General features: G+C 37.4%; 1 pseudogene; it reads right to left on the bottom strand.

Moving 5' to 3' along the window:
- The window catches only part of LOC140152849 (ATP-binding cassette sub-family C member 9-like), a 48,066-nt pseudogene that overhangs the window by 21,705 nt on the left and 11,998 nt on the right, over positions 1-14,363 (bottom strand).

Genomic DNA, 14,363 nt, shown 5'->3' on the forward strand with positions numbered 1-14,363 from the left:
ATTGGCTTGATTATTTTTGGCCTATTATGAACAACTCAACTATTGGGTAAAAACATTTCATTGAAAATACATAAACATTTTACCACACATTTATTACTAGTTGGGCTAAAGTTGGGTAACGGTCAAAATTGGGTAAACTTTACCCATCTTGTGAACTGATTGTAGTCTAGATTTCAAACACCATCCTCATTTGTTGTGGTCGTCATTAGAACAGGCCAGTATATTCTGTTTTACCCAGAATAGTTGCAATATTATATTTTTCTATACATAAGAGAACAGACATTACCTTCCATAGCCAAGATAGATTTGCTCATACTGTGTTCCGATTGACTTTTCAAAAGAGATTCAGAGACCCGTCTCCGTATAATCTGTCTTTCTTCCGCCGTTGAATCCTCTTCAGACAAACCATCCGATAATTCCGAATCAGTGGCTGCAACGATATCCTGTTGCCACCTTTGGTACAGCTTCGGATCAGAACGCGCCATGTCATCAAAATTTCCCTGGAAGGTTATTTGTCCTTCTTTCATTACTATGATCTGTAATCCACATGGTTTCAAAGCCACAAAAGTATTCATATGATTAAGCAGTCTCTCATAATTATGATTCATGGTATGTTTACTTCTATGGTTCTTTTAAAGCTGTGCGAATATACATTCACGAATAGAGGCATAGCTTTATGATCTTTACCAAACACATCCCATTTACCAATTCAAATATAGCTACCACGTACACAATACCTACCTTCTCAGCTTGCTGAAGATACTGCAGCTGATGAGTCACAAGAACCACAGTCCGGTTTGCCTTTCGTAGCCTTCCCATGATGCCTTCACGAAACAAATGACCTCCTACATTTACGTCTAATGCTGACAATGGATCGTCCTATATACATGTAGAAGGATACAATGTACTAGCCCGAAACATCATGTTCCTCTCTTTTCTATCCTCACACTGAGACAATGAACAGCATCTGGGCTTTTGTTACACGTATTGGGCTCCTGCAATCTATGATTGCAGATATGCACAGGTGATGAGTGCAACTTGCTTGTAGTGCATCGCGATATAATCAAAAATTGTTTGAACCTATTACTATGGTAGTTAATATAAAATCCCAAGCCCTTAGCGCCTCGTACTAGAATGACAGTCTTTAAGATATATTGTCATTCAGTGTGTTCTTCACCAACTCACGCAATTAACTTACCAGCAACACGATCGGTTTATTGGAGTACATTGTTCTTGCAACACTGACGCGTTGTTTTTGGCCACCACTCAAGTTGATTCCCTTTTCACCGATTTCTGTCATATCACCACCCGGTAAAATGTCGATGTCTGGTTTCAAGGCACACGAGTCTATTACTTTACGATATCTTATCAAGATATTGGAAACAATGAAAAATTAAACTTGCATTTCTTCCTTGATGGGACAAGAGACACTATTGTTTGCAATACGGAAAGACAGAAAAATAGGAAACTAGCTTTATACTCTTTATTAAGAAACATTTAGGGGTACGAAAGAAGACGGTATAAATCACTAGGTACAGCCCATGGTGATCGGTTAATCTTTTTAAACAACAACATGTATACCTTCCTTGATTATAATTTATTCCAAACAACACGTTATCGCGTAATGTTGCGTTCATTAGCCACGCTTTCTGCGCTCCATAGGCAACACCCGTAGAGAATGGTGAATCAATCCCATTTCTGAAACGCAAAAGTCACACAAAGAAATGACGTTAATCATGTGACATAGAATTCTATTTACCTTCGTGTGATAATAATAAATAAAATAAAATAAATAAATTTTGTATTTATAAAGCGCCTTTCTCCAGATCTTAGAGGACTCAAAGCGCTGTAATTTCGCTGCAATGGTGAATCATCACAATCACGTCGCATCAACTAGGCCAGTTGCTGCCGAACGGCGCACACCTATCCGCATTTAGATTGTAACATCCACCAATTATCTGTGCAGCTCCCCAAATTCCATTGGGTGAAGGAAGTTTTTGATAACCAAACAACTTGTTTGGTTAAACAAATAAATATGAGTAAGAAGTTTTCTAGTCTTGGCCATAAAAAGTAACGGATATAGGAGCCAATTCAAATATCCCTTCTTGAAACAGTCACAATAAGGTTCTTTTTCTGACTAAAGTATGAATTAAACAATACCGGCAAAAGTCATTGAGTGTGTTTCACGCACCGATTTTTGGATCGATCGTGATTCAGTGATTATTTGATATTTCTTGTATCCAGGACAGCAATGACGTTTTGGTTAAATACGACCGTAGATTGTGACCACTTATCCTAAAGGAAAGGGATTAAAGGAATTGCATCTGATCCAGAACCTTTTAACGGGAACGTACCTAACACACTTTACATGATGAAAGCGATCCTGGGAAGGGGTCCAATGAATAGAGGACATAGTTTTTGAATGAATAACTTACTCTCTTGTACCAAATGTTATAGATCCTTTAAGAGTTGTCATTTCACCCAGAATGGCAGAGATTAACGATGATTTACCACTGCCTACACCTCCTATAACCATCGTTAGGACACCTAAAATAATATCAAGGCAAATAAAGACATGGTTGTTTAACAATGCTTACGAAAGACAAAATATTAATCAAATTCCGGACTCGTTAACGATATTTTCAGTAACGTTGCTAGTGGTTCGCCGGGTCTTCATTAGATTGTGCAGAGACTTGACTGATGGTTTGGTTACGTGATGGGGTCCTAGGCGTGTGATAGTGATAGTAGGAAACAGAGACCTCCCTTCTTATTGAGTGCAGACTGTTCGGCTCTTTCCCGGATGGCTTCTTTAACCGCCTCTCAAACCATCCTCCTTATCGAAGATGATGATGTCGTCGGGTTGAATTGGTGGCCAGAGAGTTTTGAGTGAGTGAAGACTGCAGAGTCCTGGTTTTCGTTGGAGCTTCCACTCTGGTGCTGGTTAAAGTTAGACCATACACAACGTTAGATTGTTTGTCTTTTGGGGGTTTGTCTTTCACGTGAACTAGCTTGCTCCGTAAATTGTTAGAAGGCTTGTAGGAGATAGCTATGGCGAACGACTTGAAAGTGCTTTTATCTCTCTGAAAGGCCTGTTGAGTAAGGGGTGGTGCAATAATTATGTGTACGGGGGGGGTGAATTATAGGGGGGGGGCAAAGATTTTTGGCAGGCCAAAAGGGGGGGCAGCAAGTTTTGGCAGGTCGAAAGGGGGGGTCAAGCGATTTTTGGCAGGTCGAAAGGGGGGGGCCAGCAATTTTTGGCACAGATATTTGGGCACAGTTTCTATATTACGCCCTAAAAAGGCGTAGGAAAACGTTACGAACACGTTCAAATATGCAAAATTTCTTGCTCGCTGCGCTCGCATTATATGTTACAACAATTTAAGGTTTTAAATTCCAGTTCCCCAAAATCTTGCATGTGTAAGGGGGGGGGGGCAAAGATTTTTTGGCACATCAAAAGGGGGGCAAAGGTTTTTGGCACGTCGAAAGGGGGCTAAAGGTTTTTGGCACGGCCAAAGGGGGTAAACAATTTTGACAGACCATTTTGAGAATTCACCCCCCCCCCCCCGGGGTACGGGCATAATTATTGCACCACCCCTAAGGTAACGTGACTCTGGCTTTGCGAGCTGTGCCACCTCCCGTATTGTTCTGTTGTGGGGTATCTCTGGTTTTGATGGCTTTTTCAAAGGCCCAGTCTGGGTAGCCGCACTGTTGAAGGGCACTGCTGATATGATCTTTCTCCTTCTGAACTTCACTTCCGTCAGTCTACGTATCTAAACCAGAGGATGAATTAAGCACTTCCCAGCAAGTCTTGCGGTTAGCACAGCTGTGTGAGTGAACATGACACCACTGCCGCGCACTGCATACACACGTGCATGGTTAAATTTGAATTTGGACAGATATATTTACAATAAAAAAACCTTTAAAAGGTTGGTCGATTTCACATTTTATGTTATCTACAGAGGTTGTGAATTATCCTTCATGCATACATCACTTTAGATCTGAAATCGACCAAGTAATAATGACACACGGGCAATTCTAAAACAACATCTTTTGCACAGAGTTCAATGGGATTTGAAAAGTAAAGTGGCAGTTGAAACTCTAGTGATAACACTTTTACAGTGCATGATGGGGCTTCCTTAAATCATCCTCTGTATCTAAACCATCAAGTCAAGACTCTGCATAGTCTGATAAAGATCCGCAACGTTACTGAAAAAAAATCGTTGGTGAGTCCAGAATTTGGTTCATATTTTGTCTTTTTTCGACTACTGACTCAAAACATTTATAATAATGCCTGAGGTGGTTTCACTTGATAACATCACAGTTCATTCAGAATCATGAGACAGAGCCATAATGTACGATTTCCATCCAATTTTAATTTTGTTGTTCTTATTTAAAATGCTAAAATAATAGTAGTAATAAATGTCAGGAAAGGTTTCTGTCAATTTATAGCCAAAATTACAAGGTAAATTGACAGAAACATCATTGACTATTTTGGCGATTTATCGTGGAGTCCCATGGACTTAAAGGCCCATTCAGTGATTTGCTCATCCGGACGATCGTAAAAATCATCAAAATTCAGATTTTGGTACCTTTGTCATTGTCATAGATGTGCCAACATAGCCTGCGAGTGGTTCAACCGAAAGCCGCGTATTTAAGACAAAATAAGACATTTTACACGAATCTGTAATTTAGATACTGACAGTATCTAAATTAGCTACATGTATTTGAATGGGGCTTCAACTTCGTCAGTATACTGCTGTTTTCTTCGTTGTTTTGCCAAATTTGTCATTTCAAAAATATCAAATGACAATTTGAATGACTTAACCTTCACTTTTAAGCAATTTATAAACAATTTTAATTTTTTCACACTTGCGCTAGGATCACTGAATGGGTCTTTAATAGAAAGGTTGCAATTTCCAAACGCCGTGATCGTACGCTCGTCTATCTATTCAAAATCACTATCCAGTAACAGAGCGAGGTCGTGTATTTTGCTACTATTGAAAATTCCTTACGTACATTTTGTTTTAAAGAAATAAAGCAACAGTGAGTGTGAAAATTTGACTTCGTTCATACATATGGTTCATATGTAGAGATTGATCATTGAAGTGCGTGTGGGATTGGTTGTATAGAAAAAGAGTTTTTGATTTGCATCTTTGATGGAGTAAACGCACGGTGGACGTTGAAATTTACTAATTTTTTACTAATTTTGCACACGTGAAAAGTATCATTTTGAAAATAAAGTCATGATAAAGGCCAAGGCATGAAGTGGTCCTATTATATGTACCGAAATTACTGCTCGCCTGTTTGGAATGTTTACAAGAAATGTAATATTGATCAATTGGAACAAATACAGCATCGTGCTACTAGGTCAGTTCTTTGTCAACGTAGGGGGGATCAATCATACGAGGACAGAACTCTAAATCTCACAACTTTGACAACTAGAAGGACTTACTTGTCTGTTTCATTCGCTTGTTCATGTCTTTCTAATGCCAATCCCTTTCTTTTTTCCAGGTGGTGTGTTAATACGAGACATGAAGCTTTAATTAAGTTAATTTTCCAGTGTTATGGTCTTCAATTCCATCCGAAGTCAGAGACTCATATCTCACCTGTAGCAAGTCTCAAATCTCACTATATGGAGCATGATGATTAATTGATGCCTTTTGTATTGTTTTCCAATATGATTTGTATGTGTGTGGTCTGCTGAGTTGAGAGCGCTGCGCCTTGTGGTGACAGTGCTCTTTTGTGCTTTCAGTGTTCCCTGGCAGCTCAGTAGACCCAATTTGTTGTTTGTCTCAATTATGTTGTTAATTGCCAGATTAATAAAATAAAAAAATAAAAAAAAAAATAAACATATTTGTTTTGGCAATGATAATATCCGGGAGAAATATCACAATCTCTCTAATGTCATGGATGTCTGAATAAGATATATTATATCAGGACTACAGTGACTTTAGCCGTGTGATAGTTGTTACTATCACATGGAATGAAAAGAAACCATGTGATATCATGATATAAAACAAATATTACATGCCAATATTTGTGTAATAGTAAAAATATATCATTTGGTCAAAATTTGACTGATCTATTTCACTCTGCTACGCCTCGTGAAAAGTCAAAATTTGACCTCATGATATATTTTGTACTATCACACTCATAGGCATGTAATATTTGTATAATGCCAAAATTTGCTCTGTTGACCATACAAACACCACGGATTTAGATAATTCCATTTAGGTGTAAGTTGGGACGTGCGTAAACATCACGAATATTGTTCATGTATATGATACTTAATTCACTTAAACAAATACCATGATACCGTAATTATACTGCAATCTTGTTATTGATTGTCATGCGTATGCTTAATTATGTTGGTGCTTTATATTTTGTTGTAGTTTAAGATATTTTGTTGTCGCCTACAGATCTCCATCAACCAGCTCTCCGGTTGCTTCGTTCTGTTTCTGCTGTTGTTTGGAGATCTGTAGATGTTTTTTAATATTTTGTTGTTTTGTAAAGCACTTTGAGGTCTTCGGACTGAAAGCGCTATATAAGCGGGTTTTTATTATTATTATCAATTAAATTTGCGTTCGACTCTTACCATAGGGTATCTCCAAATTAATGTCTTTGAGAACTGACGCAGAACTGTCACTACCCCACGTGAAATCTCCATTTACAATCTGAAATAAAGTACAAGCACACGATTGTTAACATACAGCTACATAGGATATATTTTATTTGATCATTTAAATCTTTATTGCAATCATTAATACAAATATTAAGCAAAATGATTGAAAAGTAAACACATAATCCAGACTAGAGAATCGAGTAGACAGAATGCCATCCCCATATCTCCACAGGAGCATAAATACCAATACATGGAAACATTCAACACTGAACAAGAAAATGTACCTTGCATTGAATTCATTTTAAAAAAGAAAACAAAAAACATTTTGAAAGGGAAATTGGAATCCAAAAAGTTTAAAGCCAGAGCATTTTTCGAAAAAGCAGTCGTGGTTGTACTTAAGGTTTTTTTTACAAATCCTTTTCTTTTGCATAAAAGTTTGGCGTCATAAGTCTGTTCCGCAAGTCCATGATCAAACCAACATATTTGTTCGTCTTGTAGACATGAGCATTATGAATGTTTTATTCCAAAGCGTAATGATGATAAGTACATAATAGTTCATATTTTTAGTAATGATGCAAGGAATCCAACTAGTACGGCAGATTTCTGAAAAAAAGAATAATGAGCAGTTATTGAGAACGCCTCATTTAATTTACCATGCCAATTTTCTTCATCAACCATAACGACAAACCTTAAATTTCCAAATCGATGAAAACTGAATATTTATGCTATAAGGCCATCTTAAATGATTTTGACTTGCAAATACCTTAATCGCGTAAGTACACTTTAATCCACGGGTTAACCGCATTCCTTCTTGGTCAATTTGGGACAAAACACTCTCATAATCTGTACCATTTGCTTGGAGAATGGGAGTTTTCTCGTTGGCAGGGTGATTCTGTCGCTTCTTTTGGTGTATGTGATCACTGTGCTTTTTCTGAAAAAGAAATATTTTGTATTCACAGTTATTAATTTCCAAAGTGATGTGAAGTACACTGGCAAGTAAAAAAGCAGATTGAAGTGGAAATCTACACATAAAAGTATTTGGAGCAAGTAATATATCATACCGCTTGTTACCCCAGCCATAATCCACAAGCTTAACGCTAACCTAATCAAACCCTCATCTTCTAACCCTATTCTCCCCAAGTTCCTTTCCCAAATCATTAATCCTGAGCAATTTGTAGCTGTCACACCAACTATAATCCTAACGCTATATCACTTAATCCTAACAATTTAATAACGAGTCGTAAGTAAACTTCACAGGTAGAGTAAACTATACATAGATTCCGTATGACCAGACAAACAATTATCACATAATTTTCAACAGTATTGTAATACAAAACCTACCTCATGTTTGTTAAAATACTCCGTCCATTGGATTTCATGAGACCTTTCTGTTTCTGGAGCCGCAAAAATGCCTCAAATCTACGTACACCAACAAATGCATTCACTAAAAACGAAGTGACCATTGGTATATGATACATCGGTTCTAGGAGTAAATTCATCAAAGAAAGAGCGGCAAATGTAGTATTGGGCTCCAGAGGTTTGCCAGTAATGTAGGAGTAAGAGATAAATACCTGCGGTTAGAGAAAAAAAAATATTTGTGTGCTAAATATGCATACGAATGTATTATTCAAATAAAAGCAGTGATACCAAAATAAATACCAACATCTGTCACGCGATGTCACTATTGACTAAATAATTATTGAAAGGGGGAAATCTAAAATCTAAAATTTGAATTTAATATATGTGACCGGACACTACGAATCAGCCGTAAAGTCGGCCCCGGTCAATTTTGTTTTATTTCGTGTTTAGAAAATATATATCATAAGCTTTAAAATGGTATATCATTTGACTTCAAATGATATCCAGAAGCTGGGGTTATGGTTTGTTGAACTCTGTTCCTCCAACAAAATGATACCTTTTTTCGGTTCTACATGTGTCTCTTTTTCCATTTTTTTTGTTGTTGGTTATACATACCTGACAAAATGCAATGCAATTGAAACCCACCACTTGAACAGGATTTAGCCAAAGCAAACAAAGAATAGAGCTATTTAATGATTCTATAGAAATAGGTAGGAGATTATTGTCCTCATCCGCAATAGGAATATTGATTGGTTTAAACGCTATTAAATGAGAAACATGTCGCGCCTAATTAAGGTACCTATGAATACGACCATCACGTATATTTTACACTGTATCTCAGAATACAATTTGCCGACTTTACGGCTCATTCGTAGTGTACGCTCACATATAGCAAATATGTTTGTATATGAGCAAACACAAATATCAGTTGGCCTTACCACCCTGTAAGTTTGATTGTCCACGCTATCCCTGGTAATGGACGCATCATTAGATATTATTAGGGGCTAGGGATTTAGGGTCAGGCCGCCTTTTCGCCGCCTTTAAAGTGTTTTTTTTTTTTTTTTTCAATTTTAATGTATACCTTTATACTGAGTTGGGTAGGGAAAAATTTTTTCTACTCATCAGTGAGGCAGTTTTTTTTTTCAAAAAAAATCCGGAACCTCACCCCCCCGATAATATCTAATGGTGCGTCCCTAATGGCAGGTGTTTAGCTGAAATGAGCGCAAATGGTGGTCATTAGATTTTCATAAGTAATTTGGTTGGTTAGTTAGCCTTTCAGTGCAAGGGCAAAAATCTTTCAGGGGAGGTTACTTTTTGTTTTAGGCAAGTTCTACGAAGAGAGTTAACTTTTATTGATATAGTCAAATTTTGATGTAAGGCTATTGATATTTCCATTATATTGTAGAGGTCATGCAATTAGGTCTTTTCTTGCAATATAATTAATACCATTGCTACTTACTATCAAGTTCATCAGTATAGGCGACGTGCATAGGACAACAAATACTAGAAGATAAAATCACAATTAAAACAGTAAAACGAGTATTCTATAAACTAACACTGAAAGCCGCGTTAACTAAGAAAGCACTTATAATTATGCGCTTTTTGTAATAATTGGTAATAGATATTAAAGAAAAAATGAGACACGGCTTAGCAAACTTATAACAGTATTCAGTTAGTGATGTGTTGTGGAAACCCTCAAAATATCTACAAAAATAACTCTTCGTACAGGCATATCAAAATAACATTTATAGCTTCTGATCATACTTATATTTTTAAATATAAATTTTTGTTGTTGGTGATTTCCGTTCACTTCTGAAAGAAAGAATTCGCCACTCGTTCGCCAACATCATGACTATTACCCCTAAGCTAAATTAATATTAAAGCGATTGACGGTTTTGTCGAAAATGAGTTCAGTGACAATTCAGTCGCTTATCGCTCAGCAATCGAGTATAAATTCAGTTTCACACATGGACACTAAAACTTACAATTAAGGCTGTAGAAGAAATTATAACTAAAAATAGATGTCATTTCTAGCTTCCGTACAGCTTCAATCGCCTTGCAAAACATCTCCTCCCATCCGTACATCTTAAGAAGCTTGATTCCTAGTAACATCTCGTTAGATTGCTTGAGACGCTCATCTGAATTTTCCTGTATTAAATCAAATAAGAAGGAAGCATTTTGCATTACTTTTACATTTTTGTTCTTTACGTGGGCTCTGTCTTTTTATTGTATCTCCACTTTTTCATTTCTTCCCATTTTGGTCTAATTGAAATAGTCAATTAGCTCCGATTCACAATGTTAACCACGGTTTTATATTTCGACAGCCGCACTTGCGTAAGAACAAATGTACTTAGTTAGGCACGTTTTATTTGGTCCTATAAATCTCTTAGGCACCGATAGACACCGATAGTACTTACTGATAGAGGTACCTATATATCCTAGGTGTTAAATGTTTAGAGGTTAATGACTGCGCATCAGTTGTTTTGAGGGTATTGTGAAATATCTAAACATTGTACTTTGGAACCGAGGAATATCCCGAGAGGCGCAGCCACGAGGGATATTCCGAGGTCCAAAGCACAATGTTTAGATACGATTTCACAATACCCGAAAAATAACTGATGCAAAGTCATTAACCTCATTCATTCGTCACTTTTCACTTTTTAAATTCAATTCACGTCACATTTTCTTCTCTTCATTTGAAAACAGAACATAATTTTAACTTCATCTGTCGTTTTCCCTGTAAAAAAATCGAATAGCCCATTAAGGAAATACCGCTAGCGAGCAATCACACTAGCACGCAATCATGCGATGTCCAAATACGGCGGCCAGCGTCCGCGTAAATTGTTCAAACGCGTAACACGTCACGTAACGCGGTCATTGTAGAGCGTACTTTTAGCTACGTCTCGAGATGCGGTCATTATACTTTTTCAATGACCTGCATTTGCGTCCTCGTATATAAAAGTTATTATCTGTGATTGGATCGTACTTGAATGAATATCTTATGCAGATGTCATTGTCCATTTGAATTACTCCTACCATGGCAAGTATTTGCTTCTTGGTTTGTAAACGTGCTGACATAAGTTGTATAGGAATAGCGATCAGAATTATACCAAGAGCTAGAAAAGTAGCCAAATCAACTTGAAGATATAGCAAAGTGGTTACTGCAATGAGCTGAAAATAAACAACAATATAAATAGCACACGCTTTTAATTTGGAAATTGTAATTATAGTATTATTATATTATATTATATTATATTATATTATATTATATTATATTATATTATATTATATTGAAAGTTTCATCAATTTTTATTTTTAGCCAGAAGAGATTGGCAATTTGCTTGCTTCTCCCAGTATGTACACTTAGGTGTTTTATGTTGTACATTTGCGAGTATTAGCAGAAGCCTGGATTATGACAAAAACAGAAAAAGTCAATAAAACAGTATGTACATACTCTGAATGGAACTGCCCATACATAGTGCAATCTTTGACAAAAGTAGAACACGTTGAAAGCATCTGTAGACATGTGATTGGTGATCTCTCCAACTGTCATACTTCCCCCGGAAATGCTATAACTTGACAGGCGTAGCGCTTTATCGTAAACCATAGTCTAAAGAAACGAATATCATTTACATATTTCTATTAAATATGTTAAATGATGACAGGCACGATTTACGGTACAGGCGTTTCGCACTGCATTATTGGGTATAAACTGGAATATGCGGGATGAGTGGGTATAGGGGTTGTGTACTCTCCCGACGAAATGTCTTTCCGCATTAACAATTGTTGAATTTTAAGTAAATAATACTAACTTGAAACCTATTTATTTAGTTCAATATCATCTATAATACCTTTAATCAGTTTCAATCAACTTTTCAATACCAAAACATTGCTAGAAAATAACGACTGAAACAAACTGTCTTATGATCTCATGAAAAACCTGTACAAAATCCCCATAGGAAAAGTGGTGGCGCTGTGCTTAATTACCTAATTATGACGTCAGTCCTTGACGACCACCATAACAACAGATGACGCCCGGTGTGATGCATAACAAATGATCAAGGTTATGAGTTGTGATACTAGAGGAATAAAGGTATCCCCCGATTACAACGGATTAGTAATTGTTATGCGATTATGTTATTTGCCACGATCCAAAAGAGGTAACTTCCATACAGTTAATATCATGCAGCCTCACTACAGGGATTTCCAATCTAGCAGCGCATTATAGTTTATTTTTTAAAAATTGTTCAGTTTTAACATCAGATCCAGCTCAAAATGCCAAAAATTACCGATCACCAGAAGGGAATGATAGAAGCATATCATAGTGAAGGCAAATCTAACCGTGCAATTGCAAGATATTGAATATTGACGAGGGATCTGTTCGATATAATTTGAGAAAAAAGGAGATTTGTGGCTCAATTGACAATCGCCCGAAATCTGGACGGCACCAAGACAACACCAAGATAATAATAACAACCGAACCCAAATAGCATGTGTATCAAACATTGTTGATGATGACCAGCAGTGCAGTCGGGATAACTGCAAGTCGATCATGACCACTTTTTGATAGCAACAGGGTATCGACGTCATAATGCAGGCGGCAAAGGACGTCCCATCATATTGACAAAATAACACTAAATTTAGGCAAAGTAGATTTTGGGCCCTGTACAAACCTATGCAATATATCCGCTAAAAGTCCGTTTTTAGCCATAACTTGTGTCGATCGATTTCTTTTAAACCAGATATCCATGGGAGATAAAAATCAACACAGAGAAAGTAAAATGTATTTAAAAGGAATCTGCCCGGCGCACAAGATGTGCACCGAGTAGATTTTGAGTAAAAAACCGTCAAATTTTGACTTTCGCGCGTTTTTTAAAAATCCCTTAATTTGCTCTCTGCTACTAGCTATGAAAAGCATCTGCCTTTATGAGCGTATTTAACGTATCGTTATTTCTATGCTGTGTAAGAGTCGGATATTTGCGATTGCAGCAACCCAGATCTTGCCCTTATTCCCGATATCCTTATCACGTGATTAAATACAGACTTACTCACAAATTTTAGGAAAGTGGTGTGTTTACGGCGAGATCCATGTTTTTGTTGATGTACAATAAGGTAATAACAAAGTCAGAACGAAGCACGGAGAAGTCAGTACTTCTGTTTACAAACAAACAAAGACAGCTCTGTTTACAAACGTGATGACAACTTGAGCATAATTTTAAATTTGAGGTGAGTGTACGGAATAATTAGTATAGTAATTTCACTGAGTCGTTTTCTCGAGCTCACTGTTTTGGTAGGGTCATGAATGCACTGTCATTGAGTGTCATGACTGTCTGATGCTGAAAGCTTAAAATAGTAGTACAACAGTGTGAGTGAGCACATCCAATGCAATGCATGCTATGACACTGATCAGTGCACAATGTCTATAAAATAATCTACAATAATCATCCATCTATATTATAAAGACAGCGTCACTGTCTGTCAGTGTATATTAAACCCCCGGGATTATAAAACAGTCACTGACCATGCTGACTGTACCCCGGCCATGGTAATTGTAGTACGGGGAGCTGGATCAATAAGGGCTGTGCAATAATTATGAGCCCCCAAACGGCTCACCAAAATCGCTTGCCCCCCCTCAGCCCGCCAAAAATCGCTTGCCCCTCCCCTCTTGGCCCGCCAAAAATCTTTGCCCCCCCCTCTGAACATGCCAAATTTTTGGGATCCCAATTTTCAAACTTTGAATGCCCCGTGAATGTATGCCAAAAATTACTTGGCCCTGGCCCCCCTTTCGGCTTATCAAAATTGCTTGCCCCCCCTTTCGGCACGTCAAATATTTCTTCCCCCCACAATTTTACCCTCCCCCAGGGCTCTATTATTGCACAGCCCCTAACCGTAATCCTCTACTAGCTAGTGATCTGGACATGTATATTGTATTATGCTGGACAGGGACTCAAATTCTCCCACCATTGCCCATTGACCTCCTCGAGAGAGAGAGAGACGTCAGTATACTTTGCACTTTAATGTTTTTTGTAGTAAGCTTTACAGCTTTTAAATGCATGTAACAACAATGCTGTAAATTGAGCCAACTCATCCGATTTAAATTTTAATAGATATTATTTGCACCGACGTCACTCTTTTGAGTAATTCAAATGGACTATTATGCCTCGCCGACTTATGTAGAGCAGGGCAGGGCATTTTTGAATGGGAAGTCGCCCCTGACCATCTCCTGGCCCCATACCTCAGGGAATTTCCCAAGTCGCTGTCCATCGACTTCCAAGCAGGATGAGGAATCTTTGTCTTTGAATAGCAAGCAAATATCCTGAGATAATCAATTATCCTGAGATAATCAATTATCCTGAGATAATCAATTATCCTGAGATAATCA

Source organism: Amphiura filiformis, chromosome 5, assembly GCF_039555335.1.
Source record: "Amphiura filiformis chromosome 5, Afil_fr2py, whole genome shotgun sequence".
In the NCBI taxonomy this organism is placed as follows: domain Eukaryota; kingdom Metazoa; phylum Echinodermata; class Ophiuroidea; order Amphilepidida; family Amphiuridae; genus Amphiura; species Amphiura filiformis.